This window comes from Anser anser (genome assembly GCF_964211835.1).
Source record: "Anser anser genome assembly, chromosome: Z".
NCBI classification, from domain to species: domain Eukaryota; kingdom Metazoa; phylum Chordata; class Aves; order Anseriformes; family Anatidae; genus Anser; species Anser anser.
In genome coordinates, this window is record NC_139723.1 from 75,094,925 (window position 1) to 75,117,168 (window position 22,244).

Below are 22,244 nucleotides of genomic sequence, written 5' to 3' on the forward strand. Positions count from 1 at the left end.
AGCTTATTTAGCACCAGTGTAATTGCATTAACACATTTTTCTCTAGAGAGGCGATCTTCTGTTAGCAATTTGTCAGGATGAAAACTGTCCTCACACAGAGCAGCTCTGAAGCAGAGCAGGAGGCTTGTGGTAGCACTTTGGTAGTCCTCCTCCAAGCTTCAGAGAAACCTGTTCCCTCACATTGGAGGAACCCTTCCTACAGTTCCATGCGGCATTTTAGAATGGTTTGGGGTTGTTTAAAGTTGTTTAAAGTGGTGTTTTTGTTTGTTTGTTCCCTCAAATCCCTCCCCCGTAACTAAGTTGCCCACGGCCATGATGTTGCCTCCACACCAGGAACCTTCTAGATGAGCAGGTGCTGGGCATGACAACAGCCAATCAAGAGTTGCTGCAGGAATTTGATCCAATCAGAACCAGACGTTCTCCACTCAGTCTGTGGTTGCTGGGGGACTTGTCGAGGCTCTGAGAAGCTTCGTCAACACCTGAGGAGTGAAATGGCAGCAGGGGATCCTGTAGTTCTGTGCCCATCTGGCTGGGACGACTGTGGTGGCCTTTCTGGACTTCTCTTCTGGATCCCCTGTGCCCTGCTGAAGGACAGGGATGAGATGCGAGAAACCATGATGCTGCCTGACCTGCCCACCTTCACTCCCAGGCTGTGCCATGGCAGCTGCAGAATGGGCAATTTGTGGCAGTTGTTAACGTTCAACATGCCTGTGACTAAATAAATGTGCTGTAGTATCTGAGCCCAGTTAGTGTCCATGATGCCAGTTGTCACAAATAACAGTTTGGGCTCAAACAGATTGAACCATCTAATGCTTTTGTTTCAGTGGTGGTTAACTTTCTATCAAAGTGTTCTGTGTCCTGCTAAGTTACCCTCTGTGACAGCAAGTTCTTTTGTCAGGAACACAATTTAGTTACTTAGATCAGTGTGGCTTTGCATCTCTGTTGGGTATTTCATGTGATTTCTGTCCTTTCCAACACAGTCATATATGAAGATGGGAAATTGCATCTAGTTCATTAGTGAAAAAAAGATAGACAAAAAAAGGTATACTAGATGCCCAGTAGTTGCTAACAACTCTTATCTAGGAAGCTTCAGGCTTCCCTCAAGTTGATAGGTATGCTAGCAACCACCCTCTCAGGCTAAGTATGGAAGCAAATTTATTGTTATCTGACTGATAGCTGAAGCAGTGAGACATCAACCAAATACAAACTTGGAAATGATTTGGCTTCATCTGTGAATAACTAGCTACCCCGATTGGGAAAGGAAAGTTTGCCAGAAAGTTTTGAATAATAAAATCTGGTAACATAACCATCTTTCTACAACTAACAGTGGCTCTGTTATCTGCTTGTTTATTTCTTATTAGATCTGACAGTTTTTTGTTTGTTTTGTTTTATTTTATTTTTCTTTTTAATTCTTGCATGCAGGGAGCAGTATATGACAGGGAACTGAAAACCAGTTGGGCTCCTTGTATTTGCTTCTGAAGGTGCAGAACTGCTAGCTGAAATCAAGCTCACAAGACCCAGAATGGCAGTGACTGTGATCTCAGAAGACTAGTTCCTGCAGTGAAAGTGCTGCAGGCCACGGACCTTCTCAGAGAAGTGATGTGAGCAAGCTCAAAAGACCCAAGAGAACAGGTGGGAGCGAGGGTGTGTGTGTATCGGAAGCATCTAAAGAGCAGAGGGATGATGGAAATGGAAAACCAGGAAATATATACATAGGGTCATACAAGCAAGCAGAAAGTGTAAGAGCTTGTTTTCTGCATGCTACCTAGAAAGACAGAATTGTGAGCAAGAAATTGCTTGACACAGTTTGATCTTATTGTGCTCAAATAATTGCAGACTTTTAATAAGTTCTGTTTAAAAACAACAACAACAACAACAAAAACACAATGATAATTAGGAGAAGTATCTCATTCCATCATGGTTTTTATTTTCAATAGGAATTCAAAAGAACCTGTACAGTGTTTATTCTGGCCACAATGGATAATAATATTTTCTCTTTTAACAGAGAATGTATAGTGCACATGAATACTTCTCTCAGTTTCACAAGAAAGAAAAAAATAAATAGATTAAGAATTGATACTTGTTACTATTGCACCTGGGTTGTTGTGATCCCAGACATGAGCACAGGCTGGCAGAAGAACCCACTGGGAGCAGCCCTACAGAGAAGGACTTGAGGGCTCTGGTGGACAAAAAGCTCGACATGAGCCAGCAGTGTGTGCCTGCAGCCCAGAAGGCCAACTGCGTCCTGGGCTGCACCAACAGAGGGGTGGGCAGCAGGTGGAGGGAGGGGATGGTGCCCCTCTGCTCTGCCCTTGTGAGGCCCCACCTGCAGTGCTGCGTCCTGGTCTGGGGCCCCCAGCACAAGAAGGATGTGGGGCTGTTAGAGTGGGTCCAGAGGAGGCCCATGAAGACGATCAGATGGCTGGAGCACCTCTCCTGTGAAGAAGAGAGCTGGAGATGTTCAGGCTATAGAAGAGAACGCGCTGGGGAAACCTCATTGTGGGCTTTCAATACTTAAATGGGTCTTATAAAAAGATTGGAGAAGGACTCTTTACTCAGGTGGATAATGATAGGACAAGGATGAAAGGTCATAAACTAAAAGAGAGGAGATTTAGGCTTTCCTTAGGAGGAAATTCTTCACTGTAAGGGTAGTGAGGCACTGGCACCGGCTGCCCAGAGAAGCTGTGGATGCCCCATCCCTGGAGGTGTTCCAGACCAGGTTGGACGAGGCCTTGGCCAACCTGATCTAGTGGGTGGCATCCCTGCCTATGGCAGGGGAGTTGGAACTAGATGATCTTATATGTCCTTTCCAACCCAAGCCATTCTGTGATTCTACGATCTTTTTTGTCTTCCTGTAACATTCATTTCTTAGAGATATGCAGAACCAAGGTAATGAAAGTAACAGAAGTTTTAACAGTAATGCCATATATTTGGTAATTTTCTTGTTTTGTTTAGTGCTTTTAAAATTTATCTACTGCTTTTATCACTGTTTAAAGGTGGAAAAAATGCTCAAAGCTGTGAAAAACAAAATTACTCTTTAACATTTTTCTAAGTAGAGTTTGTCTAAATCTGTAAATTGACAAATAATCACAATCAACCAGTGTAAATGAGACTTAAAATGTAAGTAAACAAATGGATAGATGGGGGAAGAACAGAAAATAGGGTGTTATCTGAAAAAGTAATTTCAGGTGAGGCATGTCCAACTCAGCAAAGAATTTCAGGTATTTTTAAGAAAAAACAATAACAAAAAAAAACCCCACGATTCTTAGGAGTATATTCTATATTTCTTTTATTGTTTTTAAACACTCACCCTTCTAAACTTAAGGGGAAAAAAAAGATAAAACATCTGAAAGCAAGGAGCAGCATTTTATTTTTGTCAAAAAATCATTTTGATCTGTCCAAAATGGTCTTTTTTCTCTTTGTCCAGTGAACAAAAGTTCTCCACTCAGTTCCACAGATTTACCTTTGCCATGTTGATGTAAAGCTTTGACAGGTTAGTGAAGGAAAAAAAAAAAATCATGAATGAAAACAGTTTGGCTAAGATTTTCAAAATCAGTCAATATTATCTTTACCTTACTTTGCTTCCATTGTTGTCATCGAAAGCATTACAGATCAGTCTGTGGAATCCTCCATTTATGCATGTACAAAAAATATTGTCATTGATGGCTGTCATTGTCATTGATGGCTATCGTTGTCCATTGATGGACTCCATGCCACTGCTAGCTTCTATAAACTCAATATTTAGGGATGAACGAATTTTAGTAATGACAAAGAAAAGGAGAGGTAAAATCTCACATAGCTAGACTGGTTTTCCATATCATATGGAAGGTCAGCTATTTGAGGAAAATTGGAGGAAGGTCTACTTTTAAGGAAGTCTAAACGTAAAATTCTTGTTGTCTCAGTATGCTATGTAAACTGTTTTAAGCTAGTTTTCTTTTGTAGTAATACAAGGCTTTTGAGTATATACACTACAGCCCTCTACATCATTCAAAGCAATTAATAAGGTATTTCTTGTTCACTGTCCTTTAGGAATAATGTCATCAGTTTACCTCTGTCCATTCTCTATGGTTCTTGTCCTTGCATTTCAGGCATGTATAATTTATATCTCCCTGTTTGTCTGCATTGACTTACATTGTCCCTTTACAAAGGCTGATAATTCTGACTTCTGTGAATTTGACTTTTTCATAAAAGATCACAGTTAGTGGGTTTTTTTTTGTTTGGCTGGTTGGTTTTTTTTGTGCTTATATATGCTCAGCCTAAACTAATTCATGTGGAGTTACTTTTCACCTATCAGATAATTCTGAGACGTATTTCCTTGAACTTGCAGGACATAGGTTGTAACTTGTGTAAACTTGTAGGAAAACACACAACCCTGTAGCAGTAATGTAACAATAATTACAGGTAGGGCTGGTAGCACTTTCTTCTATGAATGCTGGCTGGCATTTTTAGTAAGAGTTTATCTTCAATTGTTTATAACTTTATTAAGCTTTTACTTACTTTTTCAGATGGAATGTCTGTCATAAACTGAATACTTGGAGGAATGTTTTTTGTATGTAGTGCTTCCATGCAGATGTTAAGAAGCCTTTTCACTTTCAAATTACAAAAAAAAAAAAAAAAAAAAAAAAAGATATCTATCAACCTTCTCTTTGAAAAGCCATACCAGCTCTTTACTATGGTATTTGCAGTTTGGCAGAGTGTGCTTATAGCTATTCCTGTGGAGTTCCACCCACACATAGCCAAGTTGCACTTTGAATTATCTCACTTGGAACACGCTCCAAGACTTGTTAGGAGTTCAGCACCTTAATCTGAAGATTGATGGAGACAGCTTCTCTCAGTTCTTGATCCTGGCCAGCCTGTGCACGTCACTCTCAAAACACAGCTGTGCATGCTGCACAGCCCAGGCACAAAACCTCTCTTTGGCATAGTTACTTCCAGCTGCTAGTGGGCCAGCTCAGTGGCAGGCTCACAAACGCCAGGAGCAGCAGGGTATCTCCTGCACTTGGATGTGCAGGCGGCACAAGGGCGGAGGACACCTGGCTGGTGTGCAGAGGGGAGGCATTGAAACAGGGGCAATATGGGGAGCTGAGTGTTAGCTTGCCAGGGCAGGTGGGCAAGGGGAGCAGAACAGTGAATTTGGAGGGGAGGAAGCATTATGGGCAGGGAGACTGAAAAATTGCTAAAGTAAACAGGTACAAGCAAGATTTAGGCTGCAATTCCTTAGGAAAGTGAGCGATTCAAGACGGAGATTGTCTGTGCCACATCCTATAATCCCCACTCCCTTCCTGCTTCTCCACCTTCCCCCCTCTTGCATTAGACACATCCTATCACTTGCCTTGACACTGCCTTAGCTGCCTTAATGCTCTGCATTCAGCACAAACCTAACCAGCTTTTTCTACTGAGTGTGTCTTAGTGTTGGCAGACTAAAGTGACTGTTCAAGTGGTCCAACAAGTGCCAATTCCAATGTGAGGTAAATGGAAGGAGGATGTAGCCCAGGATGAGAATAAAGTGCAGGCATTGTGGAAGTCTTCCTTTTGGTAGCACTTCAATGCATTTCACGGACTGCACTCTGTGTGAGAGTGAATAGGTGAGTCTAAATGTGGCTGATCAAAGGTACGGGTAATGATGGCAGCACAGGCTGCAGGCCAAAGAAGAGAAATCTGACAAGGTTTAGTATGAAAGCAAGATGGATTTTGCCGGAACAAAAAGACATGATAAGGTCTGAAAAGGCAATAGGATTTCACTGATACATAGTGAGGAATTTTGCTGGTAATGATAAAGTGGGCGTTTAACAAAGAGGGTGAATTTGCTTCCTTCTTGCTTTTATTCTGCATGCTTAGCAACTATAAGTCAAAACACAGAGAAAAAACACAGGGAGAACAAAAGATTACCCCATTCAATTTGTGGTAGTTTGAGTTGGCAAAGGGAGTAGCATCCAATTAACATCCTTTACCATAATGCAGTATGGAGAGTACAGAAGTGGAAAATAATGCATTAAGGAATATCCAGATTGCCTGTTTTTGACCGTTCCTCTCTTAACAATGTCTGGTAAAGTAGCACTTTGTCTTGTTTCCTCAGGGCATTGTTAAGCATACCTCCCCCTTCATTTCACAAATGTTTTAAAATCTAATTAACATATATGAACAACTTAGATACTATATACATAAATACCAGTGAAAATCTCACAAGGAAGTTGTATTCTTTGTTGCCAAACAGGATTTGAATGATATGCACTAAGTTCCAGGACTACTACTAAATGAGCAACATTCCCACTATTCATTGAATAAGCAGAAAAAATATTTTGTGATACCTAAAGAATGAGAGAGAATACTTATATGTTTATTATCATAGAATCATAGAATGGCTCACGTTGGAAGGAACCTTAAAGATTGTCTAACTCCAACCACCCCTGCCGTAGGCAGGGGATGCCACCCACTAGATCGGGTTGGCCAAGGCCCCATCCAGCCTGGTCTTGAGCACCTCCAGGGATGGGGCATCCACAGCTTCTCTGGGCAGCTGGTGCCAGTGCCTCACTACCCTTACAGTGAAGAATTTCCTCCTAAGGAAAGCCTAAATCTTCTCTCTTTTAGTTTATGACCTTTCATCCTTGTCCTATTTTTATCTACCTGAGTAAAGAGTCCTTCTCCAATCTTTTTATAAGACCCATTTAAGTATTGAAAGCCCACAACGAGGTTTCCCCAGAGCCTTCTCTTCCATAGGCTGAACAACCCCAGCTCTCTCAGCCTTTCTTCACAGGAGAGGTGCTCCAGCCCTCTGAGCATCTTTGTGGCCCTCCTCTGGACCCGCTTTAACAGCCCCACATCCTTCTTGTGCTGGGGGCCCTAGCCCTGGACGCAGCACTCATGTCAAGCTTTTTGTCCACCAGAGCCCCCAAGTCCTTCTCTGCAGGGCTGCTCTCAATGGGTTCTTCTGCCAGTCTGTGCTCATGTCTGGGATTGCCCTGATCCAGGTGCTGCACCTTGAGCTTGGACTTGCTGAACCTCATGCAGTTCACATGGGCCTATTATACGTTATTATATGTTAGCTTATTACAAAGAAAATTGTTACCATTGGTATAATTGAGGTAGAAGATAGAAAAAAAATACAAAGTTTGTCATTGTCAGTAATATTATGGTGTTAGGGACTGGTTGATTTAGCATTACTACCACTTATAAACACTGCCCTGCAGTTTAGGCATTGCCATGAGACACTGGTGATCTGAGATTATGGCTCACTTACAGACTTGCTGTATGACACCAGTTAGCTCACATAGACTATGTGGTCTTAGTTTTCATCTAGTCTCTCATACTGTTTCTTTTCACCTTTAAATAATAATTTAAGACCATAAACTAAAGGCAAGAGTCTCTATAAAGCCTATGTGCACTGTGAGAGTTTGGGAGGCATGGGATGTTAATTAAAATCCTACAGAAACATTTGAATGGCCTTGAGACCTGATTAATGGAATTGTGACAGTGTGAAGTATAAGGCCGTATATTTCCAGATAATTGAAAACATTTCTAGAAGTTTAACAGATGAAAAAAAATCTGTTTCCAACAGAGGAGAAAGGGTTTATTGTGCTCTTTAGACAAATGTGTCAAATAGCCTTTTTTAGCCATATCTTGCTTTGTACACTCATAGCTTATTTCCTATCTGTTACCAAATTTGACTGTTTTGACACTTTTTCTCGTTCCTCTGTTCCCTACATATGTACTGCTCTACTTTGTGTGTATTGAATTATGTTTACATGTGTTTCAATGTGTTTGTATATGAGATCTATAATAATGTATGTGTGTGATGTGCTGAATCACTTCCACAGTGGATTAGCTTTTGTTTCCCTAAATATATCTTGTATTGTTAATTTCAGTTCATACATTTGGTTTGTCACTGTCCAGGACCATTGTTTCCTTTGCTGCCTTTCATATTTGCATTTTTCCAAAAATACTCTATGCTAGTTGGTTCTCTCTCTGTAAATTAGTAACATTTGGTAAGAGTCACGGTATGTCTCTCCTTACGTGAGACTGGATCAGGCATTTGGATTTCAATGTAGTATTTCAGTGTAGGGGCTGCTTTCTGTTCTGTCTTTGGATGCAAAGTAGCCACATTGCCATTGTTCAGTAAAAACACTCATAGAGAAAGTAATGGGATTAGTATATTGTACAGTTGCTGGTGCATTTTTCATTGGCACAAATCAAATATGCAGAACTTCTGTTGTCCAGATACAGGCATTATTTTCATTATGTTACTTCAGTTTCATGTGATTAAACAGAAAGGAAGTCAACTGAAATATAAGTTACTGAATTAGCCAAAACCCCCTCAGAAATAAACTTAAAACTATGCTGTTCAGTTGTGTTTTATGTCCCTGTTTTTCACTCTACCGTTTTGTAAAAGACAAGTACTCTCATTACCATAGCAACCAGAGAAGCATGTGATACTGTATGTATGAAACACCTTTTAAGAAAGTACACAGCACCATGGGAACTGAGCTGCCGACTCTTGGAGGCAGCAAATGCTTGCAATAAAAGCAATTCAAAACGTCATTCAAACAAATGATGAAAGTCTCACACTAATGATGCAAGACAAAGAAAGACTGAGGATCTGTGCTTCTGTAGGGCCCTTCAGATATTTCCTCTTTCTGCATGCAGGCTGGAAGTTTTAGGCATTTTAATCAGGAGATGGAGTACTATGCTCCCTTTACACTGGAAAATATTCTTCTAAACACAGCACTAATCCAGGAGATGTGACTGTATTCCTTCTACAATACCTATCTTTCTAAAGCCTCACTGTCTTCTCTTTCCAGTGTTGTGCTCTTTAATTTATCTCTGTTGAATATCTTTGATTCAGACACTGTTTAGTATGTTGTTGCAGATAACTTTGTGTGTATAAAGATGCATCTCAATTTTATTCCATTGAGTATGTAGATGACTGGATCAAGTATCCCAGAAGTCTCTTTAGAAAAAGGTGGGCATATCAGCCATATACGTGGAAGCTTTCCACATCTTCTTACTTAGGATTGATTTTTAATTCTCCCTTCTTTAATTATAACACTTCTTCGGCCTTGTGCTCAGTTGTGTAGCAAAAGTACATTGCAAAAATTGACAAGAAGCAGATATGACCAGTCAACACTTTTTTATTTCTGATTTGTGCTGACAGGCATAAATTTGCATTCCCATAGCAAGTTAGGTTTGACACCTGGAATTTCGGTGGAGGCAACCACTGTCTGGACCCCTGATTTTTCCTGTGTTGGTGTCATGAATTGACATAAGCCTCCCAAATATATCCTGTGTTTTTACAGACCAGGAGTTGAGATTAGTGTAAGTTACACAGATAACAGCATCCAGCATCTGATCTGAATCAAGACCAGCATACTGCAGTGCAGTTTCATGGCTGCCAAACTGCACCCAATCACTTCGACCATTCTTTGTTCCTGAACAGTAGCAATCACCACATCAGAGCATGAGAGTGACAATTCTGGGCCACAACAAAGGTGTTCATCAAACCCCAGACTCTTGTCTCCAGCCATGGTCATAAATGAAAGCCAGGAAGGTAGGAAGAGCGGGAAGATGTGCCCGCTGCCAGCATGTGGTTCTTTTCAGCTATTACTTGCCCTGCCTGTTGTAGCATTCTGAGTACAGTTGAAGCAACATAGTAGTGTATAAGAATTCTGTTGCTAAAGTGTTTCTTCTCCTCAGAAATGTGCTTAGTGAGTGAAGTCACACTTGTGGTCTAATAGTGAGTGGATTCATTCACCAAAAGAAGGGGGGAAGTTCTAACTAGTAGAATGTGAACTTCAGTTGTACTTGTTCAATCTGTAAATGCACACCAGAGCTACCTTTATAAACAAGAAAAGTTACCAGAATGAATAGTCTCACTAAAGCTGTCGACTTCACAGGAACTGTGGTTCAACTTCCAAAAAAAAAAAAAAAAAAAGCTATTTATTTCCTTTTTAGATAAATTACTTAAATTACCTCCTTTCATTTCCAGCTTTGTTGTCCGGCATTCTGTAAGACCTTTTGAACCATGTAGCACACAAAGGTAATATTATAGCATCCCAGTTACCTGTAAATAAATCTTACATCTATTATTCAATCCTTCTAGCCTCCTGAAGGTGGCTTAGGGAGTGTTGTTCCTCAGGGGACTGCCTGCATTGATGCCGAGACAAGGAATAGGGAAACAGGGTCACTCCAAGGACAGAAACACTACAAACACACTGCAACTGGTGCTGTTATGGTGATCCTCCTGGATTAAACTTTAAATGAGCACTGCTATCCTCTTCAATTACTGTTGACTAGAAGTGGCTACAGTCTGTTCTCATGTCTGGAGGAGAACAAGATCATATTTTGTTAGGACCTGCTTAGTAGCGCGTATATGATTTTCCCCTTTTCTTAGGCAACTGGTGAATGTGATTCTCAAAAAAACAATTGAGCATATACAGTAACTGTCATGTGCAAATTAGAGACCCCCAAAACAAGGGAGAGAGCATAAACCTTCAAATTAGATGAAAGATGCAACATTTCTAGGGTACTTGTAAGCGTTTTACCATAAGAGAACATCACTCTGTGTGAGAAAGGAAATACACAAGGAAAGGAAACGAGGAAGAAAAGGATATACAAAAAAAAAAAAATCTCAACTCTGCATTAAGCAGATTGCTACATCATAAATGGACCACTACTCTAAATTAGAAAAAAATAGGTTATATCATATCCAACCAGAATTCAAATGTCAACACAAAAAAAGTTGTCTGGAAGTTATCTACAGAATATGTTTATACTAAGGATACTTTACAAATATTTTTTTTAAATACAAATTGTACTTCTGTCTATTTTAGCAGGGTTGTAACTGGCAGAATGGCATGGACTTTCTCTAGTTATTGCCTGTCTGGAAAGCTGTGTATGTCGATATATGCCTGCATCTGTATGTATGTTATACAATTGTTATTAACAAAGATGTCTCACATTTCTGTTAAAACTTTATAATATCTTCTTTTCCCTAACTTTTAAGTGTCTTGGGCCAGAGTTTCTTGTGGGAGTGTCAGCTTACTTGTTTCCAAAATGGCACTAGAAGTAAATACCTTTTCCTCACGTCATGTGAGAAAAACTCAAAAACTTAGCTGTTCTGTTTCGGGAACATGCCATTTGCTGCAGCAAGATATCTGCAAGGACATCCTGCATGAAAATACTGTGAACTTGTAAAAGCTAAGATTGCAGAGGAAATTTCCTTATTCTTCCATGTTTGATCTCACAATGCTGATCAGGATTGCATGTTTGCTTTCTGAATACAGAATTACTGCATAAACTATTTGCTTGTCATTTAGGCATTGTCTGCAAGTATTTAAGGACCCTCGTCGTCGACAAGAACACACACTCATGAAATAAACAGACCTCTTTTCATGCTCCTGTACCTTTATGTGTGCTCTTGCACTCATACAGAACAAGGAGCTAAATTTTGATTACCCACTGGTGTCAGTAGAAAAAGTAATAGTTGATATAATATTTGAAATCTCAAATTTTTCTGTAGCATCTGGTTGAATGCCTATTAGTTATTCTTTCAAAATGTAGTAGCAGAGTAGATCTGAGAATAGCAGTTTTTCAGAAAGACAACAAATGAGTAACTTTTAGAAAATGATCTCTTCTGAGCAGTTTCCAGATCAGTTTCAGATTCTAGGATTGGCATCTAAAGGAGATTTTAGTCTGAGCATGTAAAACTCAATATGAGTTATTCTAAATTAAATTTATTGGTGCCATGATGAAATGTAAAACATTTCCTACAACAGTAATTAAAAGCAGTAATGAATCTCAGTTTCTTAGAAATCTTTCTGTGCATCCAGTGTATATCAATGACTATATCTTCATCAGAATAGCTATTTTGAGAACTAAAGAAGTAATTCAGCTCTCTTAGTTTGAACTGTGTTGTCTCTTGGACTTGGATTTCTTTCTCACTCTCCTGTAGGGGAAAAAAAAATAAAAAAAAAATAAATGGAAGAAACCATTATTCCTAACACTGGATTCAATGGAATTTGCACAGTGAGATAGAGAAGGGCATTCAGCCTTCAATCTTAAGATGTGTTTTGTTTTACATAAATCACTTAATTTACTAGGTGTTTTATGAAGTAATTTTAATGCCTTATAAAACAACTTGAGAAGCAGCTCATCTTGTACTGTAAAGTGTTTTATATCTGTATGAAACCTGAGTATTCAGTTTTTTGGGCTATTGTATAAACTTAAAAAACTGTAAATTGAGATCACCACAAAGTTTGTGTTACCGCAGACATTTACCGTCCATGGTGAAATTTAAGCCTGAGGATTTTCATAGTTGATCTGCTGTGAATTTTTCCTGATTTTCAGTTTTGTTATAGTTGTACAAGTTTAATTATGAAAATGAATCTTGCAGAGCATCAGGAAACCACACCAAGAAACCTTGCTTCCTTTAAAGATATTGCAAGAGAGCTTTCCAAGTATGTGGGGAAACATGAGGGTGGTTATTTCAGGTGCCTACCTGGCATTTTTGGTGGGCACGGTGTGGTGTAGAGGAATGGGAAAGGAAAATAGAAAGAGGAGCATTGCTAAGTTTTGGGTGATGTGTTGCTTTAGAAGGAAAGGCAAGAAGTATCAGATGGATATAAAGATGAAGCTTTTTGAGTAATGTTTGTGTATTTGTTACATTTTGTTTGGGCTCTGTAACATGACAGTTTTGAGTTGGAGCTGAATATGAAGGTGTAAATGATGTACCATACGATATTTTCATTACAAAAATGAAAACATAAACACAACTTCAATTATTTCTTTTTTTCTGCAACACTTCAACTCTTTTTTATTTTTTATTTTTTTTTTGATGTCTGATAGTAATAATAGGTATGTCTCTAAGATTTGGGATTTATAATGCGTAGGTACATAGAAAAATGAGTCCATCCAACATCGGATGCTACTGCTCAATCTGATGGCTGTAGTATGAATGTATAGAGAAGAACATTCTCTTTCTCCTCATAATAACTTCCATATTTTGACTTCTATTTTGGTTGTATTATTTGGGTCATGCATTCTAAACATCTGATAATCTCATTGCTCTGTTAGAGTCTGCCCAATGGGTCTATGTCTCTCTTGAAGGGTATTGCCTCAAACTGGGTACCCTGTTCCACATACCTTGTGGTTTTATCAGTGGTCATTAAACTAGACTGATTACTTCACTTATCTCATGGTCTGTATTCTGTGAAGACTTAACCTGATCTTTCTTTGCTTTTCTTGTAACAGCAAGCCATTCCTGGGTCATGATCAGCTTGTGATTTACCCCAGCCCCTCCTTAGTCAGCTGTTCCAAGTTCAGTATTTTACAGTTAGTTCATTACTCTTGCTTATATACAGTACTTTTATGCATGGTTGTTGAGCTTCATTCACATCATAGCACCACTCAATACATCTTTCCATTTTGGCAGCTAAATGCAAATAAGTACTTGCTGGGTATGATTTTCCAACAAATTATGCACCTATTCTATATTAGTAAAGCAATGACAAAGCTTCCCTAAGCTGTTTGTGAGGGTGTCATATGGGACAGTTGTCAAAAGCCTTAGTGTCTGGAAAGATGATGTGTGCTGCTACTTCAGTTACTAGTTATGTTACTTTATTATAGAAGACATAATTTATTCTTGAAAAAGTATTCATGAGTCATTTATTTGTCAAAGTGATTTTTACAGTGATTGAAAATTCAATTATTTTCTTCTTTCTCCCCCATTAAAATTGCATATTGCTTTTTTCATTTGTAGGGTCTTCTTATATCTATTTTCTTTCACAGGTACTCAGAGTACTGCTTATGGTCTGAGATTACATCATACATTTTCCTAAGTCAGTTGTGATAGTGGTAGGAAAATTATTTAAACTGGTCTCATTTATATCATATTTAAAAATTCTCTAGCTCTTTCTTTCCTTATTTTAAGCTTGTATCATATGTTTTCTCACTTGTGTTAGCTTCCTGTTTACAAACGATCTTTTTAGGGAACTCTGATGCCATGTAACTTTTCATATTTCCTTTGGAACAAAGCTATGGTGTTCTTGCCCTTCTTATTAATACTAAAATAATTACTACTTTTTTTTTTTTTTTTTTTCCATTTTACTCTTGGTCTTCTTTGCTAGTTACAGCTGCTTGTACCTTGGCCTTTCTGATTTTTGTATTGTCTTAAAAGTACTTGTCCCTAGTAGTCTAACCTAATTTCCACTTTCTCTATGCTCTCTTCCTGTGTTTGGGACTAATAGCAAGCTCATGACTTAGCCAGACTGGTCTCTTTCTACGTTTTCCATCCTTCCTCTGCATTGGGCCAGTTTGTACTTGTGCCTTAATACCATTTCTTTGAGGAATTGCCAGGTCTTTTAAATTCCCTTTCCCCATGAACTTGCCTTCCATAAATTCTTAACTGACATTTCTCTGAGCTTACTGGAACCAACCTTCCTGAAGTTTATTGTTTTTATTTTGTTTTTCTCTCTTTGGTTTCACTGCTCTTTACTCTTATTCTATTAACAGTTTTGGCTATTGTAAATAGCTCTGATATCCCAGAGAAGCAGTGGTAGGCTTCTACATTTTTAGAAGTGCACAGTATGACATCCAGCATCCAAGATTTGTCAAAGAACACTCCAAATTCCCTTATAGTACTGCATGGTCACTTCAGTTTTATTTGCTGAGGCTGTGTCATGGGAAAGTGTTTAATACATCTTTTTAGCTTCTTTTATTTGTGTTTACAAGGTTACAGCCAGCACCATGTGACAAGCCAGCTCTCTGTGGATGACTGCAAACAATAGTTTGAGAACTACTGATTTGGAGTACTGCAGTTGCCCTGTTGGAGCAGGTCCTTGATCCATTCAAAACAAGATGGAAAAAAACCCTTAATGACTTAGAATGCAATGCACACATCTGAAGATTACTTGGGATAGTTTTCAAGAAAGAATTACAGGGAGAATGTAGTTGCAGAAAATATTCTTAAGATTGATTCAGTCCTTAAAGTTAAACCACTTCCTTTTTCACCCAAACACAAATTTTATAACCAAAAGAAAATTAGCTTTCCCACCGACAGCACTTATATTATTAGAATAGACGTTTCTTTTCTCAGCTTTCAAACTTTTCTTAGAGTTAGCTTTGTTTCATTTTCTCTCCAAGCACATGACTTCTCTGAAAATCCTTTTCTCCTCAAAGAAGTCTCCCACATCAAACCTTCCGTTTAACAGGTTAATCCATTTTGACTGAATTAGAATTTCAGAAAAACTTGTAACTTTGCCTGTCCTGATTAACTAATCATTTATCTCTTTCAACTATGTGCTCATCTTTCTTATTTCTGAAGAAAACTTGTTACATTTTAGGTTAGAGAATTAATCTATTTCTTCAAAGTGCAGTGCTTTTCAATACTGAACTCTTGAATAAAAGGTGATGCACGTACAACAGTGGTCTTTTTAAAGAGATTCTTGAACATACACATGGATTTGAATTTTAAACATCACCAGCATTTTAGAAGTATTTGGCCTTTTCTTAGTGATCGTTTTTTAAACTCATAACTCCTTTGTAGTGTTGATCTTTTCTGAAAAACTTCCATTATCTTCTGTGAAGTAGGAAAGTCTTATCAAATTTCTTTTCAGTGTACTGTAAATTTCCACGGCTTTTGTGCAAAACCCCAATGTTTCTGCAGTAGAATCAAGTGCTTTACACACATTCTGGTAAGGTCCATGCTGATTTCTGTAAGTGGACTTAATGCTGCAGCAGTCACTCTTCTTAACATTTTGGGGGAAGGGGGAGGAGCAGAAATAACAAGAGGTACTGAAGTGATTAATTAACAGGATTAAGGGGATTACATTCGTTAATGTATGCAGAGTGATTGAAGATGAAAAAGAACCATAAAAGTACTAGGCAAATATACTGCTACCAGAAGTTAAAAGTTGGTCAGAAATGTAAACATATGAAGTAGGTGTCTGGCAAATGGGAATCTAGAGCTGTCTAATGCAGGGCAGTCTTCTAACCTTCAAGCTGCTGCTGCATGGGTGCATATCACTGTCAAGCCTCTCAGAACTACTAATGAAAGCATCTAGCCAAAAATTTATAGTTAAACAAAACACATGTATGCTTATCTACGTAGGCTGCATTAGGATGGAAAACCCTCATTTTGTAAAAAAAATTCATTTTATTTAAGGTTTGGCCAGCAGTTTGTGTGTACGCTCCCACAAATCAGAATCTGTGGTTCAGGTTTTTTCCTTAGAAAGGACCCCAGTATGCTTCTATATATAAGGCAGCAAGTCATCAGCTCTTTGTGGGCTGAATAGTTCCACATCCAGTATAGACATGCCTTCACCCGCGTTCCTTTTAACAATTCTGCCATTATAGCCCCACAATGCCTAATGCCAACCTCTAGGGCACACTCTTCAAGCTCTGCTGGCTGAGGTGTGGCTGACCAGAAGGTCCCCTTAGAGGTCTTGAATAAAAAGTGCATTTCTGCCAGCCCAAGTGCTTAAAGGGGAACAAGTGCTGCTATCCCCCTATGCTGGTAGATCAAAGAGTTGTGCCGAAAGGGCAGTGACCATGCATGTCACACTTCCTGGGAAATGCAGGGAAAGAAATTACCTACAGTCAGTTTTTGATGGACTTTCAGGCACCAGGGCAGAGGGTGGCATGAAGGCAGTGCCAAATCCCTGCCAGAGATACTGGAGCGGTTGTTCAGTGGAACAGGAAGTGTTTCAGCAAGCAGTGGAACGAGTCGAGCCTGGTTTCCGGTATGTGCTGGCTTAATAACCGTTTAAGTGAATCATGCTGAGGTTATGCTTTCAGCTCAGCCCTTATCAGACATCAGAAAATGAAAGAAGAATAGTAGGAATGTCTGCGGTGTGAGAAAAGGTTCAATTGAAATTTGTGTTGTACGAGATACTAGAGATTCTAAAGAGAGGGGAATCCTTGGCTCACAAAGAGACTTGTGTGAGGACTGTGTGGTCTCTTATAAGCCTTGTTTCCTCAAGAAATCAGGCTAAAAAACCTGGAGCAGCTGCTGAGACTGGCTGTTTCTGTAGGGAGCCTCTTATCATTCTTTCAAGGGGAGCAAACACTGCACAGTTGCAGCTGTGCAAGATACCTTGTTTCTGAGCTTCATAGAGAAGAGGTGAAAGAAGAAAAAAGCCCTCCTGATGAGGAAGGGGTCAAGGCCTACATGGATTTCATTCAGTCTTAAAGTTATTTAAACTGTTAAAAATACACTTCAAGAGAGGTAGATCTAGTTCCAGGAAACAAACTAAAGTGAGCAACATAAAGACAACTGATAAATGCCATTTTTCTTTCTCATGAAGCATGTTCCTTTTATCCTTTGTCCTTCCACGAGACCAAGCTTGAAAATGACTCCCTTCCTTACTTGTGCATATACAACAAGTAATATGTAATATGGAAATGCTGTTTGCTCTGCAGACATTCACTCTTTTTGCAAATCAGACATCCAAGTCCTCTGCCACATAATTAATGCCAAATGCCAGTCAATGGTATATCTACTAACAATGGTAGTTGGTAACCAAGCAGTGGCAACATAGAGCAAAGCAGTGCTGTCATTCTCTAGTTTTCTGCTGTCCTAGCACTGATTGAGATAGCACATTTGATTTGTTTAAGGATATATATATATAGGATAAGGATATATATAAGGATATATATATATATACATAAGGATATATATATATACACACATATACTTTTTTTTTTTTTCCTCTGTAGAGGACCACGCATTGTCCAGCCACCAGCACTCTGTGTCTATATGGTATCCATACCCATTGGATGTGCATGGTGAGGCAGATAAAGAAAATGGAGGTGATTTCCCACTTTTCTTCTGGCCTAGGGCAGGGCTTACTTTTTCTGGCAATTTTTCCCCTTCAGCATCGAGTTCAGGTAGCTTCTAATGGTAAAACATTTAAAAAAGTCATAACGTGCCTAAATTGAAGGCAAAATAACTGTGAATGTGAACTGGAGAAGAGGGATAGGGGTTCCCGAACACAAAACTTGCCAGATTGATGGATTGGGCTTCTGACTGAAGAATGTGCCTATTGCTGTGTTTAGTGTGTTCAGAAAAACACAATCTCAACCTTGTTTTTCTGTAAGTAGGTCAGTACACTACCTCAGATTCCCTGTTCTCGATCATTATAGAAACAACCTGGCAGGGCCCTGAATTTTGGCTAACTTATTAGTCCTGTAGTGTGACAGTACATAGTTGTCTGAAGGTTCTGTCAAAAAAAGAGATAGTTCAATGAACACTCAAATTTGAATACTGAAATTATTTAGCCATACAGGATTGCCTGTTTCTCTTTAATTCTGATTTGTTGTTTTGCTTTGTTTTGTTTGTTGTTGTTGTTGTTTTTTAATTTTATTTTTTTAAATGCCTTTTGTTAATTCAGGTTCACAGAAAACTGTTCACATCCTGCAGCAAAAGATAGAGACAGATTCTACCCTACAAGACTGGAGAGGTATCTGCGTAATTCATCACCGAGTTGCAGTTGCATCTGTAAACTGCTAAATGTGCTTACCCAGTAGAGAACTTGAGCAAGACATGGTGGTCTGTAGTGAAGGCTACATGCTTACAGTGCAAGAACTAAGGCATGTGGCCAGAAAAAAAAAAAAATGGGATGACTGTTGCACTGCTATGTTTCATACTGTCTTGACACCAGAACAGCTTTTGAGCTTGGGTAACTTTGAGGATGCTATGCTCTAAGCTAGCAGCAATTATGTGGAGGTACAGGCATGTCAGAAGAGCAGCTTCTGGTCTCTTGTGCCTCCAGTCCTGTGTTTGATCACTAAATGAGACCATTTCTTTAAGGCAGACTAAGGGAACACTTTCACATCAAGACATGTAGTATTCAAGAATTTTCAAGCGACTGATAACAAAAGAGAGGGACACAATCCCCACCCCTCCAAGCCAGTTCTCTTTTTGAACTTCTGAAACTCTAAATATTCATTACAAAGGCCTCTCATATAATGTTTTCCTGTGGGATGAAAGATACTGCATAAATGAAAATGTTGCTGTTTAATAGAAATCGGTTTCTTTGCAAAAGCTTGTTAGATCCAGATTCCACGTTTTAGTTTGAGATAGGTCTTTTGAGCTAATTTTGAGGATATATTTTTACCTTCTTTTCTTGGAATTAAAAAAAATATATATATCTTAATCCAAAATAGTAAAAATCAGTCATAGACACTGCAGCTTCTAGTCAGGTATTTAGTAATGCAAGCTTAAGTAATCTGCAGGTACAACATCCTACATGTTCTTTTCTTCTAAAAAATTAATTACAAATTATTTGTCTCCTGCCTTTGTGCAAGGACTAATACTTGGCAGCACCATGAGCCTATGTCACTTGTCAGTGTTCATGTAAAATAAGATGAAAATCCAGTTTTAAAAACTTGGAAGAGTCGTCTCCTGTGGAAGAAAGACATTTCTTCCTTATCTTCACAGTTCACTCCATGTTTTTCAAAAAGAAGGGCAGGAATTGTAAATTATTTTTCTACTTTCTGTCCTACTCCCTAGGAACTTCGATGAAATTGCGGTGTCACTTTTCTTTAATAGTGCATGAGCACCGCCTTCTGGTAAAAGCTAGCATTGCTCAAGGGTTAGGGGAAGAGAGGAGATCTCGTTTATTACTTTAAGTCTGTGTTTGGATTTATTGCTCTGTGGTATTATCAGTTTTTGCGCTGTAGCAAGGTAAATATCTTCAAGACATTTCTTGACATTAATAATAATAATATTAATAATAATATAATAGCCATAATAATAATAATAATATAATAGCCATTATTACCCAGTTACACTTATTATCTTACAAATTAATAACAGCACTACCTTAATACCAGTAAAGCTCACTTACAAACCAGAAGTCCACTGTATATTGTATAAATTCTGTCCCCAAAGATGATTGACAGAAATCTAACAATATAAAATAAGTGACATAAGATAGTTGCCATCCACTGAGTACGAGGGAACATTGGCACACTGTTTGTAAGCATGATAAACCAAAGTGAATTACCATGTTTTTAAAGGCAGTCTAGTATATACTATTGTAGAGTGTTGCTTATAAGCATTAGGGACATTGCAGGAGAAAGTAGTTCATGGAGTACTGAGGTCAGTATCTCAGTAAAAAGAGGAAATAGTAGGTCAGGTTGGTGGGCCCTGAAGACAGGGAAAGATGAAAACTTGTATTTTCAAGAGAAAAGGGAAAAAGTCAGTGAAAATTTGTTGAGAAGATGGTATCATGATCAAAATAACAAAGTGATTTTTTTTTCTTCTTCACGCATTGTGACCAGGACAACACATCATCTATCAAAGGCAAAAAAGCCCAAACAGAAATATAAGAAAACTTGAAGAGTTTTTCTGTGCAGGTGAATGGGGAACCCTGCTTTTCAGAAAAAAAAAAAATAAAAACAAAATCAATGGCAATCAAGTATAGCCTCAGTGTAAGACTGGAACCTCCATGAACAAGGGAATGCCCAGTTTGTGTAAACTGGGCAATCCAGGTGTGCTGCACCAGCTTGCTGGAGGCTAAAGAGGGAACGATGGAACCTCTTCTCTTGTTGCATCCCAGTAGAAGGGTAAAATGACTGTTATATTGCTTCAGCCTATAGCTCTGCTTGCAGGTGGTAATTGCTCACAGGAGAAGGCTGTACTCGTCCTAAGTTTTCTGGATGATATGGGAAGTAATTTCACAAGCACTAGGAGCTACTCTTTCTATTCCGCCAAATATCCCTCAAGGCAAAAAAAAAATAAAAAATGTGCCAAGTTAGGCAAGGAGACTACAAATGAGATAAAGGCAGGCCCATGTGCTTCTGTGATACATTTTCTGAGAAGTATCTGGCACACTCAGGACAAGATAAAATAATAGTAGTTATTATTAATGTCTTAAAAATGCTGTGCTCTGCATAGCATGTCTTTGAACTGTGAGCAAGAAGAGTAACACTGGCAAGACAAAACAGACTTCAGGAACTTCAACAAACAGCTGCACAACAGGGAGTAGTTTTAAAAGGCACCAGCCATGAAAGAATTGGGCAACTTGTCAGACTGCTTCAAGATTGTGCTGATAGATAGTATTTTTATTAGAAAGCTTCCCCCCCCCCCTTTTTTTTTTTTTTTTGTTTTCAGATTCACTCACAAAAACCAGATGTTTTAAAGTATTGGGTGTTGTTTGTTCAGTTAATGTTTTGCAGACGGTAATAACTTTTCAGCTTTTGAAAAAATATATCAGAGAAAGTAGAAGACCCTCCTTATCCAAGTGTCCCACTAGGGAAACATGCCAGAAAGCTTCTAGCTCAGTTCTTTTTGTAAGTGAATCAGTCACCAGAATTTTCTGTAGTTTGCTACATTGTGCTTTATAAACAGTGCAAGACAGTGAGATTCCTGTTGAGAGGAATTTATGACCTGAATTAAAGCACAGAATTATTAGATAGTTGAGGTTGGAAGGGTCCTCTAGAGATTGTCTCGTGTACCCTCCCTGTTTAGATCAGGGTCAGCTATGGCAGGCTGCCCAGCAGTGTGTCCATTCACGTTTTGAGTGTCACAAAGGACGGAGGCTCCACAGCCTCTCTGGGCACCTTGTTTTGGTGTTCGATCACAGAATAAAAAAGTTTTTTCTTCTGTATAAGCAGTGTTTCCTCCATTTCAGTTTATGCTTATTGCCTGTTGTCCTGTCATGGGGCACCTAATGAGAAGAATTTGGCTTCATCTTCTTTCTTCCCCTCCCCCTCAGGTATTTATGCACTTTGCTTTGAGATCCCCTTGAGCTTTGAACTCTCCTCTAGGTTGAACAGTCCCAGCTCTCTCAGCCTCTCCTTGTATTCAGCCATTCCAATCCCTAAATCATCTTTGTGGCACTTTGTTGGACTTGCTCCAGTATTCATCCCAGTATTGACCAATAGGGTCAAGTATTGACCAGTAGGATCACTAGGGTCAAATGACTGGCTTCCAGCTGGACTATGGGCCACTGATGACATCCCTTTGAGTCTGGCAGTTCGGCCAATTTTTAGTACATCTCTCTGTCTACTTGTCTAGTCTGTACTTCATCAGTTTGTCTATGAGGATGTTTACAGAGACTGTGTCAAAAGTCTTACTGAAACTGAGGTAAACAACACCCACTGCTCTCCCCTCCTCCACCAGTCCCACTAACTGAGTAGTAAACAATTGAACATACAAAGTGACTAATCCATGAGATGATTGCAGTCATGGCATGTTTTGGATTACCAAAATGATGATATTGTCTGACTGTCTGTTATAGGTTTAGAAC